This window comes from Linepithema humile, chromosome 5 (genome assembly GCF_040581485.1).
Source record: "Linepithema humile isolate Giens D197 chromosome 5, Lhum_UNIL_v1.0, whole genome shotgun sequence".
NCBI classification, from domain to species: Eukaryota; Metazoa; Arthropoda; class Insecta; order Hymenoptera; family Formicidae; genus Linepithema; species Linepithema humile.
Genome location: NC_090132.1, coordinates 29,659,057 through 29,679,604, shown reverse-complemented (window position 1 = coordinate 29,679,604; position 20,548 = coordinate 29,659,057). Strand labels below are relative to the sequence as shown.

Below are 20,548 nucleotides of genomic sequence, written 5' to 3'. Positions count from 1 at the left end.
CCATTTGTGACGCATCATCAGTCAGTAATTTTCCGATGAAATTATTACTCAGTTCGCGCGAACTCTTTGAATTTGAAATTTTGTACAATTCTGATTACACATTCATTAATGTCATTATTTTAAAACAAATTATTTTTCTTAGTTTGGATTTCAGCGGTTAATTAAAAACACTCTCTGAACACCTGTATAATTGCAACAAAATAATGAGATCACCATTTATAATAATGTACTGAATCACATGCACATGTCTAGATATTTACAAAACATTTGTCGAAATTTTCTAAGAATGACGCAACTCCCCTTCTGTATAGGCAGAAAATTTATTACAATCGGATGGGCGAGTAATTCTTGCTGGATTTTCTCACTATTAATTGTTCCCCATTGATGATACAAGACGCGTGGCACAGATTACATACACTGTACAGACAAATGAGAGAAGATAAAAACGTTCTTTTCCGCAATGATATTCCGTAAGATTCTCCTCTTATGACCATCGTGTCCTTCAACATTTTCTCACTGAGCACTTCATTCAGATTGGAAGCACGATGCTCGTAGCTCAAAGAATGCTGCGTTTCCTTCTTTGTAACGACTTTATCTATACTTGTTTTCCAATACAACTGTTATCGAATAATTAGTAATGTGGTAGTTATAGTTAATAATCTGCGAAAATATTAAATGACCATTCAGTGTGTGAAAAATATTGCGTGATTACTCTTCACGTTACTTGATTACAAAGAGATTATTAATTTTGATGAGAACAGATGTGTACTACGTTGTTTGTAACGATACAAAAGATTACTAGAATCAAACAAGATTGTTAAATCAAAGATTATTAAAACGTACATTTACAGATAATTGTTTAAATTTGGAATTAAACATTAAGTTCAAAATATAAGAAACACATCTTTACCAGAGATGGATACCAAAATATTTCTTATATACATAATCTATCTGTTATGCTCGCATAATAAGAACCACGTATTTCAATGGTTATATGGATTATTATTTTTTGTCATAGAGCAGAACATATGGATTCAATATTCTTCCTGCGTTGTTGCAAGAAAAACAAATCTGTGCTTCGTAAATCTTTAATCCCGAAATAAAAGTTGCATCAGTGCAAATCATCTTGAAATGTTTACTATTTTCTGCACTATAACGTCATCTTTAAGAAAAGAGATAATGCATGCAATTCAATGCACGCGCCTGTGTGTGTGTGTATATATATATATATATATATATATATATATGTCTCTGCGTGTGCAGGAGAGATATATATTTATAAAAGAAATTGTGTGACAAACAACTGGTAAATAATTCGTTTTCCTCGAAAAGATACGTACAACTGACGAAACACGCACGAATGTTCAGCATTCAGTCAAGAATACTTAATGCGAAGTGCTTAGTATTCTCAGGCGCGATTGGGAACACGCCACTATTCGAGTACAGGATAGTTATCACGTTCTGATACAAATGCGATTTCATGGCAACATGCCCGAGGAGAATTTCGAGAAACTAATCTGCATTTGCCGTTTCTGTGTTCTTCTGAATGAAGCATCTTTATGGCGCCTTTTACTTGTTGCATGTTTCATTTGTTGTTAACTGTGAATTTTTTGATGTAATATTTATAAGGATATAGCGTTCTCAAAAATTACATACTTTCCATATAATCGTAGACATCAAATCTAAAATGAGCAGAAATGGCAGTTATTTTAATGCTACAGCTACCAATAAATATGGAATTATTCACATTCATACATCAAATAATTTTCACGTTAAAATAAGCTTTAGTATGATTGTGCGTTAAAAAAAAAAGATATGTTGCAAGAAAAACAATTACCTTTATAACCAAATTATTTCCCGTGATTTCTAGCGAGTTAATGTTCGGCGACAGACATCTTCTACTGCGACTTTATGTTTTTTGGCTCTTTTCGCACACCACCGCTCATTCCTGCTCGCCCACGCACCGAGTAACCTGTACACATGTAAACTAACCGGTTAACCACGACTACAACTTTAGAGAGATTTATAAATCTCGCTTCGGTATTTCGTTTAGAGAATCTTCTATCGTGAATTATACTTCGATAACAAATTTTCCCGTTATATATAATTATACTATTCTCTTATAGTGTTAAAATTTAAAGTTATATAACATTTTATGTCAAGTCGTACTGTAAAGATGTAGAATTGTACATATTTAAATGTTCTTTATTATTAACAATTATAATTAATTAGAAGGACAACTTAGCCTCATCAACGTCAACCTTTCGCGTAAATTTCAAAGTTCAAATTCGAAAAATAATCGCGCACGTGAAGCAAATCTGACGTGACTCGATATCTTGCTTGCCATGATCGAATGTGTATATACATTTGACGCGTTTCACAGGAAACATTTCAACTTTAACAGTATATTGCCAATATGGGGATTCGCCAATACTATACTCACGAAACCACTTGCCACGTCCGCTCCACTTAGAGCAGAATCGAAGTGAAAGTCTTTAAGGCGGTTCTCAGATCATTTGCAGTCTCCTACAGGATGCAGATGTTTGAAATCCTTCCTTGTGTAGAGCTCACGTAGATGCCTCGATAAACTAAGAGAGGCGGCACTATTATATTCCGTCTGTACAATTATTTTGGATGCGCATTTCAAATGCACTATCAAATATTTGGCAAGCCTTTTGTTTCCCTTTTTTTTCGCTTCTTGTGATAATTTAAACTATGTATTTTATAATATTGCAATAATTTGTGGCGAGATATCAGAAATATATATTCTAATAGAATAATTTTTGAAACACAAAAGTCAAATTATTGAAAATTATCGGTGATTAGTTACAAGTAAATCCCCTATAATTGATCATATTATGATTACTTAAAATATGAGCCTTTCATGTTAACGAAGCAAAACTGTATATAGTTATCGTCCGTGATTTTTAATTGTCGGCGCACAATCTGAGCATTGTGCATCACGCGTGCATAATGATTGTCTCTACTATGATAGTGTCGACCTCGCATCGAGACAATTGCGCATTCGCACAAAGAACTTCGACTTGTTCAGAGAATCTAACGAATGCAAAATCTCTTACACAATTTATTATGTCACAATTGCAAAAATATTAATTCTGAATTTAAATGTATAACTGAGTTAAAAAATGTATAACTTAGATTATAAATAATTCTCGGTTTTCTTTCAATTTTTCTTAAAACATTTTTAATTAATTCTTTACAACAACTATTGACATTCGTATAATTAATGCGAATTCTGCGAGCCGTGCAAAATATATGTGCAATATGCGGAAACAGTTCGTTTACGATTCTCTGTTACCTGTATTTTCTCATCGTAAAATCGCATTTAATTATGCTTTGAAATTGATTACGGCGAGACTAAGTGAAGTTTAGGTTTCATCTAGTGAATGCACTCTAGAAACGGAAATCGTTGATCGACTTTTAACTATCTAAAGAATACATTAAATCAATTCGTAAATTTAATTGTTGTTGCTACACTGACATTATATAATGATAATTATAAAAACGGATTTTTTTAAAATTTAATTTCTTCTTTTAATTCATTTAGCGTTATAAAAAATTTTCGACGTTATTATGAATAGACTACGGTAAAAATTTGAGAATTTGCGTTTTTTTATGGAACAATCATTAAATTCCGTTATGAGACACCATTAGGCACTCTTTTTGCCACGCAAAAAGGAGATTTACAAGACAGTTCCTTACACCAAATTTTACATAACGACATCCTCAGTTGCGATATATTCACAACCGTCTTATATGTTATATCTACTCGCAACGTTTATTCATACATATTCTACTTTTATTTTTTAACATCTGATGTGAATTCGCGCATGCATTCATATGCTGCGGCTTTCTTTGACCAGTTTCCGCCCGACTAGATCGGAAATCGCGTTCAAAGCAAATCGTAGATCGCCGACATAGATGTATTCCAGCAAAATTATCTCAACTAATGAACCGCACGATGTAGCAGATATTTAATCAATTTGTACGGCTCGTTTTTTAATGGAAAATGCTTTAAAAGCCTTCGTTTTATTCAAGCATAGTGCAATTTTTTTAGAATTAGTTTCTTACATATGTAAGAATATAACACACTTTCTCTTCTTTAACATTTTATGTATTTATTATGTATATCATTATTGCTCTATTAATTAAAATTACGAAAAATCGTGTTAATATTTTAGTATGTTAACATATCTATTTTATGTCTCAAGCATATAATATTATAGCAGTCATTAGATAAAGATTTCTTTTAAACTTTAAATTATTTTTAGACAATTAGTAGAATTACATTGAAGTTAGATAATAAAAAATTTATTTTAGAAAAGTAATCCTTTTTTTTGAATTTGATACAACGTGATTATTTTTGTTCAATATTTTGTCGTACTGTGTGAATTTTTTATATTTAATCTGATAAATTTTAAAATTCAATACTGTGCAATAGTGAATGGTTCAGCAAATGCATTCCAATATACATTCCGATAGACTTCAACGGCTATCGATAGCCTTGGCTAATTAAGGCTTATTAATTTTTCATTCCTTCTTACATCATTAAACTAATGATGTAAGATATAATTAAGTGATCAATTTTCATTTAGCACGATAAAAATTATGTGAAAAATTTCTTATATAGCTTTATTGTATATATATTTCTTTATTATTATTTCATTGCTAATATACAAAAATTCAAATAGGGATATAATATTCATTAAGTTTTCTTGATAAAAAATGCGATAATTACTTAATCAATTATTGTGTTTTTATTATAATAAATAAATATGAAGATTTTCTTAATCGCGTCTAAAGCATTGCAATTTCCAGTCATTAAAATTACACTGATTTCATAGAATTTTGCTTTCTACTATTGTATCACCTTGTACTTGTGCCAGTAACAAGCCAGTGAGACATCAAATCTGTCGATCTTTTGAACGTTGTTCGCAATTTCCACTATCCAACTAACGATCTTATAATTCCTTCCGCGAGTGCAGTCAAGGATTAGAAACATGGTGTTTGCACTGTGTGATTTGTGTGCTAGCAAGCTTTTAAAAGGCGGACGTAGATACTCGTCAGGTGTCTGGCATCGGAACGCGTTGAAACTTCGAAATGTATATATTTTACAAGATTACTTAAATCAATCGAAGACCACGCAATCGAATTTATGCTCGGTGCGTTCTCCGTTCTCCGTTCTCAATCCTGCACAATTAGCATAAATGCAAGGGTCGTCATCCCGGTCACATTACTAATGCTACATTCTCTCTGTAATAATTTAATGGCTACAATTATTCTGCGCACTGTGATTTCGAATACGAATAAAAGGCTCATGCAAATGCGCCGTAAATTAACGCATTCTGTTCTGTATTTTTCTCTTAATTCCTTTTCGACGTCGACCATTAATTCATAGCCTTGCTTTTTAATTTACGTCACGTGAAAACTCATAAGAGTTCTTCACTTCTCATATAAGACCGCTATAATCTTCGCGTATATAAATCCGTTATAACGATAGTTTATCTTTTATTTAATGTGCTTCGTGTTATTAATTTTTTTAAAATAAGCGAGATTCGACTATATTTTATTTATTATTATAACTAACATATAAATTATTTTTTTGTTTCAGGTGAGCATTTTTGGTCATTTTAGGATAATCGCAAGTAAGTAAATCGATCGCACAACCGCGAGTACAACAACAATTCGCGAAAATCGAACGAACACCTCTCGATCATCCTGTTCCGCTGGTATTCTTTTTCGGAAAGACGCTCTCACGTCAGCTCGCGTTACAACTCGCATTATCTGCGAGTTCTCTTTATCCCCGTCTTTGCCCGCCTTGCCATCTTTAGTCTTCCTCTGTGGCCTACAAAGCCGACTGGATAGCCTTCCGTCTTATTGGGTTCCCCGTGCGCCGACAAAGAATTCTAAAGATTCGGTGGGAGCTCTCGCACCACGCTCAAACCTGTGCGCTACGATTGATCAACTTTTTCTATTGAAAATTTTTCGACAGTTTTAGGACCTCAAAGTTTTAAATCCTTTAAGCTGAACCTGTTGTAGGATCTATTGAAGACTTAATTGGCGTTGACATTCCGAAAGTATCAGTTTCGCTTTCTCGCAGTCTTATTCCGAATCTTACAGCTATGCGATAAAGAGTAAGCTAAAAGATGCATATAAATTATTCCGTTATCGTTACTAGTACTCGTCGATATTTCTTATCTTGCAAACTACGGAATTTATATTTTTCGTTTCTCTTTCTACACACAGTATAAATTTACATAGAAATGTAATTGCTTGCATTCAGATCAATAATTTATATCTAAATATAATGTTTTCTTTGTCCCATAAATTTCAAATAATAATTTTAGTATTTCAAGATGAATGGAAGATTTATTACAAAATTTAAATTAAATTTAAAAGAGAGGGAGCTTTCTATTCTTCTGTCCATTACAGAAACATATTGTAAACTATGCTGCGTTACACAGTTCTATTAATATCTGGCATATATTTCTTACGAGTAACAATAATTCAGAATTTGCTCAGGCATTTATTGTCCTCGTGTAAGACTCTAATCTCTTATTCAGTAGATTACAGTACGCTAAATTTGTATCATGATGAACCACATGTTAGAATCATATCAGTTGTGCTCTGTGGTCATGTCTCGAGATTGTACATTAACCAGCTTGAGTCACCGAACACGCGCTTGATTAGTAATTACTCGGTTGGGTCCAATGATCTCACTAGAGTAGAACTTTATGGTTTGTCCTTAATCATTTACGAGCAGTGTTACGAGAGGTAACGTAAGCTCCCGGTGCTTTAACGAATTACGTCTGTGATGATAGAAGAAAATCGCAGCTCGATACGAGCACACAAAAAGCATGATCCGCGCAAAACGTAATTCAAGCCAGATGCTACATAAAGGAAGACGTTATGTGGCGGCATAGCGAAAACGCGGTGAAAAGGATGAAAACAGAAGCATATGTTAAACATTAGGCGTCTTTCGATTAATTTCTTCGAGATACTCTTATTCTCCATTTTTTATAGTTAACTGAAACTTCTTTTTCCATTTATGTCTTTAAGTAACTATATATACTTATATAATTTTTAATATTATAAATTAAACATACATTACATTTAATGCGTTAAATTTTATACTTGAAAGTTAAATCTTGATTGTGGAAGTAAATTTTATAGCGCGTGTTAGAACTTTTATTGTGTTTGAAATATTAGCACGCTTCTCATATTGCAAGAGCAGTCAGCAAAATTGGAAAACAAGAAAATTCACTTTGCAAATCCCATCACGTTTTATCGGAATGGCAGGATACGCCGATAAAAGCTGTATAAGCAAGCGTAAGGAATTCACAGTCGCTGCACTGTGCAAAAGGCATCAAGTGTCTCTTGTGAATTCAAGTCTTTTGAATAATCGCAAACATTGCGTAATTCGATTTCTGCAGAAGCATAAACGAAATACTCGTGCATATTTTTTTGCTAGCGTGATTAAATGATTTCCGTTTGATGCATTCGTCGAACAAAACGTTCTTGGAATACTAATATTAAATATTTATAATTTTGATCGCTGGCAATAGAAATATTTTAATAAGACAAAATTAAATTAAATTAATACAAAATTAATAAATTTAATTATATATTAAATTTCCGTAAAACTTGAAAAAGTAAACCCCTTATGCTCAAAAATTATATTAATTTCAGTTCAATATTTTTTAGATTCAATATCGCTGTCATTTATAATGCAGAATAAACAGAGTAATCTAAAAATAAAGTTGGTCATGCTATTTGAAAAATAAAAGATGTTTATTCGCGATGCGCATAACGCACGATCATACTCAACATAGTGATTAATCGATCGCGATAGAAAGATTGCCAATATTGGACAAGAATTACAACAGCTGAAAAATATGAGGCGTTTATTGGCACGTGTAAATCCTATCATTAATAAACATTAATTTACGACCTTTGTTACTCGAATAATGAATTTTTCATCAAATTTTAATTAAAAATTTTCAATTTTGTTTCCCGTTGATTTAAATTTACCTTTTTTACTGATTAGAATTGTAAAATATTTTAATAGTTTATATTAATGCAGTATCAAAAAAATATACAAATTGTCAATTTATATAATACATAATTTTTATGCTCTAAGTCGCAATAACATAAAACAAAGGTTGTGAGATATCTTATAAATTATATGTATGTAGATAAAAATGTTACTTTCGAATGATTGCTTTATAGAAAGTATTAATTGCTTAATTTTGAACGATTTATCCAGTTTTTATTCTCATAAAATAGCGCGCGGGAAAAATTTTATAAGTGCGTGCAAATTTACCCATGAAATAATGCATCCAAAGCATTCGTTACCATTGAAGCATTATTTACCAAAGTTCCTTCTCACATCTGGCGTGAAATTACTGTTTCCACGCATAATTATCACAGATCAATTAATCATGGCATTTTATTACCGTTTATAATAACATCTTCAGCTGTTGTAAAATCGCTATCGCACGCAACAAAAGATATTAAACGACGCAACTAGACAACGTACTTTAACATGGACTTCAAGTTTTATCGCGTTCAAGATTTCCGCCGCGAATCATTCTTCCGTGTCATGCAACACATCGATTTCTCAATATGCCGAGCGGTAGCGCATCGCTCGATTACAGCTTCGTTTAATGACAATCCAGATCGCACGCGAGCGGAAATCTTATCATCACTTCCGATCGGGAAAGAGGACACGGAAAAAAAAGATTGTTCAGAGTGAAGAGGGCTGCTCGAGTGCATCCTGTTTCCGATGACGCTCATCTGCTCATCGACGTGTCGCTTGGGAAGAAAATGTCACCTGATATATTCTTCAGAGGGATGTTTCTCGTGAACCCCATCAGCAATATTTTTCGGCAAAGAAAAATGAAAAAGTATCACGCCCACTTTCAAGGGCGCACAACCTGTATGAAGTGAGCAGATGGTCGCCGAATTCGTTGATGAGCAGATTTGGTCGTGCGAAAGAGGAGGTAATACGCTGTTAGAAGGAGAGAAGACGTAAAGATGTAAATGCATGATATCGTCTTCTTAAACCGGTCGTTGAACATTTTTAAGACATGCAGGTGACTTTAAAAACCGTTGTAAGCGCCGAACACAACTTATATAAATTGATAAAAATCTATTTGACGAACAAATTTGTACAAAGTGGATGTCTAATTATCGAGAATATGATGAGACGATGTTTAATATAATAGATAAAATAGATGTTGAATTAAATCACATATTTATATTACATATATTATATTAAAGTACATTAAGATTTTATATTTTTATTTAATTTTTTTTAAATTATTTTTTATATATCTTTATGTTTTTTAAATAAATATAGCGCTTATAACGTTTTTTTTAGTGCTTGCAACTTTGAATGTGCAATTTCAGATCATTTTTCGCTAAAAAAATTTTTAATATTTAAATTTCATTTTTTTTATTTTGATCTTGGAGGTAAATGGATCCATTTTAGCTTGATCATTATCTCCGTATTATGTATATCAGTCACGACGATTTTAAATATACCGTTCTTTCCTTTAAGCAGAGCTCTCATTATCGCGAATGAGAACAACCCTCTTTGGTTTATAATTGAAGGAAATATGCAGTGTATATCGTATAAATATACGGTCGGATGTTTCGATTTAATGACATTTTAAGTATCGATCTCATTTGGTGCTCCGGGTTATTGCTTTGATTTCTTAACGTTTTCCCATGTTCTCGACATTCTGTTTATATCATTAAGTATCAACATAATTACAATGATGATATCATCATCCGGCGGAATGTCATCTTCCGTAGCGAATGAAGCGGCACAGATAGCGTACTGCGAAGTATAAAACTTGCCCAAGGCGCGTATATATTGTTTATTACCCATTTTGCGGATTATTGACACACATTTTTTTAAATTAAAAAAAATTTTTAAACGCATCTTTTATAGTTTTAAATTAATATTTCTAGATTTTAATTAATATTTATAGATAGATAATTAAATATTGTAATAAAATGATATAAATTTATAAAAATTAATTTCGCGTAAAACTTACCGTTATTTCGACTGTTATTTCGACAAACTCGAAACGAACTAGATTTAACGGTTTATCATACGTCGTAGGGGAGGAGGAGGGCATATGGGTCGATCTTGAGAACGCTTCGCACTTCTGCGCGAGCTCGCACAGATGCACGACAAGAAACAGGGAATTAATATGCATAATTTGTTGGAACAATGGCGAGAACGAGGCTCGCTCTCGAAAGCGGGGTCGCGAATGAAACAAGCCGACTACGACGTGGAAATAAGCAGAGAAACGGCTCCCCGTTTGCGCCGTGGAAAAGAGTCTTCTATTGAGGTTTGTGAGACCTAAAGTGACTAAGATTCTCCACGTGTATCATTATTGTACCAACTACAAGCGTCAAAAGAATACACACGTCGTTTGGGTTCGCTGCACCGAAAATTTCATTAAGATTTATCGGACGACCGCATGAACGTATAATAGTTTCGCGTTCTGCATATGTATATTTTTCTGTACACACTATAATTGTCAGGTATTACTGCGGTGCACGATATTTGCACGTCGTTGCGTAACAATAAGGTCGTGCTTTAAGGTGTTAATTAAGTGGTTGTCTTTCTGTCTCTTAATGAATTCACGCATTTATTTTTTTATTAAGGTTTAATTGAATTGTAGGAGATTTTTCGATCATAAAATTTCTACCGGATTGCTAGCAATAAATTTGCATAATACCGAATTTGCAGATTTCAATTTTTAGTTCAAGGATTTATGCAGCAATAAGATTTTACTGCACAAGCAACGCAACTTTTTTGATCTGCTCAAATCAGCCTCGCATTTAATCAATTTTAGAAGATATAATAATCGAAGTAGACATATGTGATATTAATAAATTATAGTAAATTCAATGGATCACATTATTTATATTGTACGGAAAAAGGACAAGTAGGTGAAGAGACATTTATAGTTGATTCGGGAATCAAAGAAACCCCTTTGTAATTTGGCAAAGTAAATGTCGCACATTTTATTTTTGACAGACAACCAACAATAGCAATTTTACTTGCCTTTGTGTATCTTATTTACGAACGACATGATGATCGCGTTACGAGCCTAAGACAATGAGGTCGCCATGTTTTTCTTGTGTCCTCGCATGACGACCGAAACGGCTTTGAAACCTGGTGCCGTATAAGCCCGTCGTCTTGCTTCCTTCTACACGGGCGCTCCCATCCGTGACGCCCTACCTTCGCTCGCATAAACGTAAGACACGGAACCCGTGGCGACTCTTGTATGCACACGAGTGATTTACAAGCAACAATTAGTTTCACGCTGCGATTAAACGCAATATTAATATACAGTGATATTTAATGAACAATGTGTGCGAAGGAAAGCGTGCGCTGTGTGATTAGGGAAAAGATATCTCATTTGCATGTTTCAATATGTAAAAATTAAGAAAAATATTATTTACTTCTTGAAATTAGGTGAAATACGAAAAAAATCAAAGAAATTTTTGAAGAATGTATATTTTTGTGTGTTTAAGAAACAGTTTTAAAATAAAAACTAAAACTGGTTTATCGAAATAACTCTTAAATTTTGTTAATATTTATAAATTTATCTCGCTATTTCATCATAGAAATGCTAGATAAAAATATTGGGTTATTAAAACCGATTTATTTGCTTTTTTGAAAGAAAGTAATCGTAACTCAATATGAAAAATAAAATATGTACATATAAGATTAATTTTACAAGAAACAATAGAAATCGACCTAACTATACGATGCGTAAATACACTCTCGCTTTCACTCATTTCTAAATCATTATCATTCTTTACAAGTGTTATGATCTTATAAGTCGGTAAAACAGTTATGGATCATTCTTAAATCTACCGATACAGATTCATGAACAGTTGGTAAAACGACTGAAGCAAGATCTTGGTCCCTTCTATCAGTAATCGGTAGAATGAAAGTTGCTATACCGACACAGTTTTACTCACAAAGTGTCGTGTTAGTTCAGGTTTCTGTCACATTAAAATTTATTTGAAAGATTGAGTTTTAGCATCATTGCCGAAAATTGTTTAATTTTTTAATTATTTTTATACTTTTAAATATTTACTTTAAATTTTTATACTTTAAATATAGATGTTTTTAATAACTACAACATTTTAAATATTTTTTAAATTTTATTATATATTTTAAAGTTATTAATTTTTAATATTTTTAAACATTTATTTTATTTTATTCTCACATAATTTAAAATTTACATTTGTTAAGTATCGTTGAAAGACAAACTGACAAACATCTTGCAAAACACTCTGCGCGTATATTTATTATATTAATAACATAATATAATATATTCAGCATATAAAATTAAATTAATTAAAAAATTGCGGTGGTGTAAAATGAAATATTGTAAGCTTTTTATAGATATTTCCAGATTTTTATAATGGAACATCCGGTAATCTTTTGATTGCATTATATAATTGGTAGACGCAATCGTATTCGTGTGGAGGCAATCTATAATTTGTACTTTTGCTTGAAATTAACCACAATAGTAATGAATATCAAGCTATACAAAGCTATGAAATGAACCCTAACCAAGTGTTAAACGCCTCCACGTAATTTTACTTTTCACGCATGAGTTCGTTAGAAACGTTAGCCCATTTTCCGGGTGCTCTGACGTAATCTAGCAATTAAAATCATTTGGTTTCGTAAAAAAAGTAGGCGACGGAAATGTTCGCTTTATTATGCGTGTCCAATAATACACGATATTTCATAAAGTGTTTAAGGCAACTATGATCAGCGGCATGCGGAGAAAGCGAGTTGTTTTCGGGAAAAAAGAATCTAGTTACATATATCTTGCATGTAATAATGTATAACATTTAATTCTTTCGTCGCGCTTGAATATGTACAGTCCAAAACAACAGTTACAGAATGACACAACTTTTTATGTCAAATAATAAATTTAATAATTATTACAAATTTACTTGAAGTGAACATTTATAAGTTATCGCGACTTTGTTGAATTTTGAATGTCTCGTCAATAACTTTATTATTACTTTATTATTTATGAGAAAAAAACATGAGATTTAATTGATAAATTACATTTTTTAATAAATTAATAAATTTCAGCTATTTTTGAATTTATTACTAAATGCTAATAATGGTTGCTTAAACCATTTATTTTTACTAAAGAAACACGATGAAAAAAACCGGAATATTTTACGACTTTTTTACCACGACAATTCCTGTGCTCTGCATGTCGCTTAAGTATATTCCTCGATCCTGAACGCTCGTCAAATATTTAATAAATTTTTGAAGAGAAGAGGAAGGCTCGGTAATCCTTACTTTAGTTAGCGAGTGGAGCGTCTTCTTGTAGAATGTCTGTCCATGAACGGACACTCGACGTCTAAGCACATTAACAGAGAGCCGGTCAGTTTGCCTTTAGCTTAAAGTTGGTCTCGGTCAGGTAAATATTGAAGTGGAACCTGTAAGATGGAAAATGCCGTAGGCTAAATGGTTGTAATATTACATATTAAAGTTTATACGCATGCATTTGTATGCATTTGTATGTAAATTTTAATGAATATGATTTTATTCAACAATTATTTTCAAACTTAATTAATAGAGCTAAGACATAATCTTTCTGATCTAATTTCGATCTCTCTAACAAAGCAAGCAGCATTTTAATATTATTAGAAGCAAATAAAAATTACAAGTTGACTGGCAAATTGAGAAAACTTTAAATACAATTATTAGGAATTGGCACTTGCAAAATAAATTAAATCAAATAAAAAATATATTGATCTTCCGAAGATTTCAAGAATTTTGAGAGGGAAAGGGAGAGTATAACAGACTTCTAACATCTACGTTGAGAGTCAAGAGTGTGTGAGGAGAAGAGAAAGAAGAATCTCTCCGCTCCTTACACATGCACGTGTTCGTATGTATTTCTGTATGTTAAGTATGTATATACACACATATGTTGAGTACGTCGTACGCGTCTGTATACGCGAGGTCGACGGCCTTCGTAAGGATAGAGCTCCATGTCCAGCATCACCTATCGGACGGAGAGCAAAACTTGCCTTGTAATCCGCATTCTACGAGAGAAAAGAGAGAAAGAGAAAGAGAGAGAGAGAGAGAGAGAGAGAGAGAGAGAGAGACCCGTTACTAGGATCTACCATTGCTTTATAATGACGAAGTTGTTAGACAATGTTCCTCTGAAAGAATATTTATTTTTCAATAATCTTTTGAATAATATACACCTTTTACCTGTATCTTCAACTGTTTTCAACATTATTTTTGTGTAACTCTATTTATTATGTAAATTTATATGAACTGTTTATCTTTTTAAACTTCTCGACATATCTAAGCTATAAAAAATAAAGCATTTATATGTATCTTCTTGAAAATGATAAAATTCTGAAGTTAAAAAATTAATTTAAACATCGCAATATTGTAGAAACGAGGAATATCGTTGAATTAGAACAATTACATTTGTACGATCGTGTCGAAATTGCATAATAATTCATATATGTGAATTCTGGATACTCTTTTAATAGAATTTAACATTATCTATAGAATGAGATGATGTCATTTAACATTACAATATTAGCAAACCGATGTGACAGAATTGAGAAATGACTAGATCTCTTGAACTTTTAAAAGATATGTGAAATTTCTGAGAGATTCATATATCTTGTCGGTCTAGCATTGCATTTTGGTACCGGATGGAAAACAGTTGGAGAACGGGTGAAAGTGCGGTGAAGCTCTCGATGCTTCGTTCAAGGTTACTTGCTTCCTTTCTATGAAAAGAGACGAAATTGCGTAATTATGGAAGATAATTTAAAGTAATTTATTATGAAAAAGAGCGATTCTCTTGCATGCGTCCACCGGAATTTGCGTCATGCAAAGATAAGGCAAATTTATACAAAAGTCTGAGTTTAATTTGATAAAATTATTCAATGATACTAAGAAAAGAGCATAAACACAAGTTTTCTTTAAATCTTTCTCAAATAGCTACAATAATCATATCAATTTTCATTGATATTTTTTTCAAAATGGATGGTTTGATTAAAAATCTTATGATGAATTTTATAAGTATATAATTTTTAAATGAAATTATTATTAACAAGGATACTATTATTACAATCTATAGAAATATCATTAGAATAAGCCTTTGCTTTAGTAAAAAAAAATAATCGCGACATTTTCTATACTTCTTATTGCACCAAACAAAGTAAATATTCACGAAGTTCTGCGGAACGGAGTACTTCGAGCAAACAAAATTCCGCGAGCGTATTTTTGCCGAATGAACATTTCTCTCCTCCTTTCCGCATCACGAGGAGCAGAATCTCGCAATAGCGAGCGCAGGAAAACGAATCGAGGCAAGGTACTACACGCGAGCTTTCACTTCGAGTCGCACTCGAGCACGACATTAAATGCCGAGCGCGTAGCGTCGATACGTCCTAATGGGACGTTCACTGACGCTACGAGAGAGAATAAAAGGAGGAAGACAAGAAGAAGAAGAAGAAGAAGAAGAAGTACAAGAAGAAGAAAAAGGGAAAACACACAAACGCGAGATACTTCCTATAAAATTGTCATCGACAAGGAGTGGGACAGCGTGTAGCATTACAACAGTCAATAACTTCTGGCCGTGTAAGGCATCCAACTCCGCGGCCTATGATGCATGCCTAATTGCCTCTAATGGCCGGTTTTCGAAAGCGGTCTCTCGATGGTTGGGCAAGTATACGGCGCGCGTCCAATGGAGGCAGAAGCGAACGAATTGGAGTTGTTAATCATTCACGTAAAATTTCCTTTTCGCGGATTCTCTAATTCGTGGACGAATATATGCGTCAATTCTCGCGATGCATTGAGCTTTAAAGCTCTTTGGCCATCGTTTATTTTTTCTTCCTTTTGAGAAAAATGTTCTGTTTGATTCAACAAACCGTCTGTTTGATTTTGGACGAAACAGACGGATTCTGGAATCCACCAAAATTTCTATTAATACAACAAGATTCTGGTTGATTCGAGCTCGTAACCAAACAGATTGTTGAATCTACCAGATTCTGGTTGAATCTGGTGACAAATTAAATTGTCAACTATAAAAACGCGTCAGAAGAGTAGGCATAATTTAACGATATGCCGAATTATTTTTAATAAATGATAAATTGCACAGAAAAATGCGGTAAAAGACGAGGGATGCCCGTTTCATGCATCGGAGATTCCAATAATGACGCGCATAAAACATTTATTATGCCAGTCGGGAGAAATTATTATTTTAGTGAAACTAAACGTACACATTTAATGAATCCGGACTATACTTAATATTTATTAACATTCCATTTATTTTTGCGATGATAACTCTTTTTATCAGACAGAAGGGAGAGTTCCATTGCTTAATTAAGAAAAATTAATATTCTTGTATAATAATTATTTAGAAAAGTATTTATTCCCTACATTTGCTTCTTTTGATTGAACAACCATATTTTAGTAAAAATAACAAAAGTAATAATACTATGGAATACATATGAATTTTATTTGCATATCTTTTATAAATATTGGCAGCTTGCCTGTGTAATACAAGTAGTAATATCTGTTAATAAGTATAATTTGTTTAAGTCGATGCGTGTTATTGTATTATAATTTAACAGAATATCGATTTTTAAGTACAGACAATCTCTTATCATCCCATTAAAAATTCATCCGGTAATAAAATTGCTCATCGAGTCATTACTTTGCGAATGATGTAAGATACCAGAATATTACTGCAGAAATTTCTGGATGCGTCATATCTTTAACCCACTTTATCCGTAAAACTGGAACGTTTTGACACAAATTTTCCTGCGCTATGAATAATCTCATGCCTTGTTGATCTTTATAGTACTTTATAGTATAGTTGTAGTATGTCATAGTATCGATAAATAGCGATAACGCAATTGAAAAAATACGATAAGATTAAGAGATTTACGTCTCGTATCAAGAGTCATCAAGTTGTAAAAGCGTGTAATATTAGTAGTGCGTCATAACGTTATGCGTATCAATGCGATTTTATAAATATAACATAGAAGATGAACATTTTTTACAAATTTATTGAATATGTTCTGCAGTATATAAATTTTTAATATATTATTCGAAATAGTATATATTGTTGAATTAAAGTACATTTTTTGCTTTTATTTTTAAACAAGTTTCTCGAGGCTTTTAAAGAATCTTTATGATAATTATATACATAGAAACATAACTAGTGCATAAATTTAATTTATAATTATAATTTATTTTAAGAATTTTTATAATTATATTTCGAACAACAAAAGAAATAAGTTAAGGAATAATAATAAATTTATAAATATTGTATGAAATAATCTTCATCTGTCGTTACAATATTGTTGTTGGAAATTTTACGTATAATTAACCACCTCAATTTCTGAGATACGTGCTATCGAATCGAGCTCTAATCAACCATGTAAATAAACAGTAATTACAACTCCAAAGAAACGATGAAACGATTGCATATACTTATAATTACTTTGCGTTTCTGTATACGAGCGTTAATTAATTTTGATAAAAATGTAAGTTTTTATATGAAATTTTTTACGTATCTATAAAACTAAGTTTCATGCTTCAAAAAAAGATTCAGAAAAATTTAAATCTTACAAGTGTAAATATTGATTGTATACATATTATATATCTTCAGTTTAATTTTAATTTTTAAAATTTTACGTATATTATACAATTTTCTACATTTGTAACGTATTTTCTTGAAGAAAAAATTTGACTACTGTTTGTAGTATGCATCTTTAAAATCTACATGATTAAGATGGAGACAACACAGTAATAACAAAAAAGAAAGACTTAATTATTCATTTATTGGAGATATAAATTTTATAGCAACAAGTATCAACAATTTATTACATCCACAAACATCGTTGAGTTTGCATAATTCTATATGTAGTTTAAGTTGTGGGTGTAATCTTTCTTGAAGATCTCGACGAAAAGTGGTTGTTTGAGTCGTAAAAACATAATAACGTTTCGTTAAAACATGAAATTTTCCCCAACATTTTGATGCCTGCATAGTTCGTAACAGAAGATAAGGAAGAGAACGAATGCGTGGGTTCAGTGAGGTGATAAAAGTGTGCCCACTTTGATTGACGCTCCGATGGCGCTGACTTCTTAACTCTAATCAATTTCGCCAGCAAATGAGCATCCCGCAACGGTATTGCGTTCTTTCTAAATCTCTTAGATTAAGTTCCCTGGAAAATTTACGTTGTAATAAGCAATATTTTTTATAGAATTTAAGATGCATTTTTGTAAAGGAAAATTTGACAATGTATATCACTGTTTCTATAACAGTATATTTTGGTAACAATCAAATTAAAATTTTTAATTTAGTTTAAATAACTTTCTAATTAAATCTTGATTTTAATTTTGACAACATACGAATTGTCTTTAAATTCAATAGAAAATATTATTTTCACATTTTATTATATGGATTTTCTGAAATTATTTTATATGCATGACAATTCTAACGGCTATCGTGATTCTTATTTATATCATGCAGCTCCCTACTAGACTAATTGTGCGCTATTGCGTTGGAAAATTGTTTCCGTCAGATCAGATTTGACTGATGCGCTGCCATCGTTTCTCTTCGTCAAACGGAATCGTTCCAATTGCAAGCGTCGATGATGAATGATACATGACAATTACAAGCAGTCGTGAGCCGCGAATGATTGATTTGTTGCAGAGAAGGATTATTGCACTGTGTTATTAGTAGAATGTTCCATTTATACGGTCTGTATAACTTGAAAGAAAACAGTTTTCTAATTACAGCGAAACAATTATTGTTTAAAATTTAGGTATTTTAGATATTTACTTAAAGTAAATGTTGTGATAATTTGTCTTAACAGAAAAAATAAAATTGAATACTTAAAACGCTATGTTTCTGCGAAGTATTGAAGTAACGAAACTTCGTAGAAAAATCTTGCAATTTTATTGTAAATATGTATTTCAAAAATAATGGAAATTTATATAAACGCTCATACTTTAAAAATTAGAGGAACTATTTACCTAGATTACACAAGTTAAAAATAAGACGAAATTTATCTAATCTTCGCTCGATATCAGTGAATCAACACGATATTTTTCTAAGTGAACTTATGCAACTTCTTCATGGAACAAAAAAGTTGCGTTATTATCAGCTGTTTTTCTTTTTATTTGGTAGGCAACAGTAGATATAAAACTGTAACCAATCAAAGGAGTGAAAGCTAGTATATTCGCCAACGGCAGCTGCACCGGCTGTGCTAATATTTGGCAGCCTTGCTTAAAGATAGCTTTGAAATCGTAATCTTGCGAGATTTGAAATCGTCTCGTTGCCTGTGCATAAAAAGTCGCAAAATCAAGTCGTAATTGTGCAAAGAAACCTTCGAGTATCACCTGCAGTATTACTATAAAAGAGCAGAAACATGCAATGTATTTTAATTTGCTTGGAATGCTGAAATATTTTTTATTTCCTATTCAAGTATCTTTACAAATTATACATGCTAAGTTCTGAACATGTTTTCGGCATATTTCGGAATAAATAAGTTAATGAAAAATTAATTCCGATCCAGATATCTATTACATTTACGCTGTATCTGTTAGATTTACGCTAGCGAATACGCTGGACTAAATTTCAAAAATTTATTAATTCCAAAGAGAAGAATACATGACTCGTTATTATCAGAAAATAACTTTCAAATTCTTCATTTTAGGAAAAAACATGTTTTTATTTTATTTATTTACAATTATTTTGCTTTTAACTAAGTAGTAATTTCCAGTTTTTAAATAAACAGCTTCGCTTTTGCTTTAAATTTGTTTATCGCGTGATCGCGTCTGCTCGTGATACTACGAAAAACTTTTTTTCTAAGCACATTTTGTGTGAATGGCCATCACATCATTTATTAATTCGAGCACGAGCGACGAACGGATCGTTATGGATTATTGTCGAGTCGCAGAGGCTGATGCGGTGAGAAACAACTGCCGCGTATAATACTTGTGCTCGATCTAAATTATGAAAGTAATTAATATGGACCGGTAGTAGCTTAGTCGCAGAACGCCGCAAAAACGGATCGCTTCGCACACACACACACACACCGCGGTCTACTCGATCACGATTGATAGGTTCCTCGCCGGTTTCATGGTAAACAGCTCCTTCGATCGTAAAGAAGAAAGCGTATTTATGGAGAGGGTTAAAGCGTTAACAGTCAGGAGTACACGTTATCGTAGGGTGGCAATTAATGGGCTTCGTGCACGATGATTTGTAAGAACGCGAATTATGATCATAAAGAAGGTTTAATCGCCACTTCATGTACTCTCTGTTACGAGCACAAATTTGTAGTTGCAATATTGTGAATTGCGATACTCTTAAAATATTTAGAACAATAAGACATTTAATAAGTTTTTATATGAGATCTTATCGATAAAAATCGTCACATTTCATATGAGATTTTATCGATTATTATCGATAAGATCTCATAT

At 32.2% G+C, this 20,548-nt stretch overlaps 1 protein-coding gene and 1 long non-coding RNA gene across 2 annotated transcripts in view; one reads left to right on the top strand and one right to left on the bottom strand.

The window, feature by feature from the left end:
* Positions 1-20,548, top strand: part of Egfr (epidermal growth factor receptor) — a 136,081-nt gene that overhangs the window by 27,231 nt on the left and 88,302 nt on the right. The window lies entirely within an intron of this gene.
* Positions 915-2,528, bottom strand: LOC137000079 (uncharacterized). The gene is made up of 3 exons (XR_010890372.1): positions 2,444-2,528; positions 1,838-1,972; positions 915-1,682 (listed from the first exon to the last, which is right to left on the bottom strand). It is a non-coding gene; the product is annotated as an uncharacterized lncRNA (long non-coding RNA).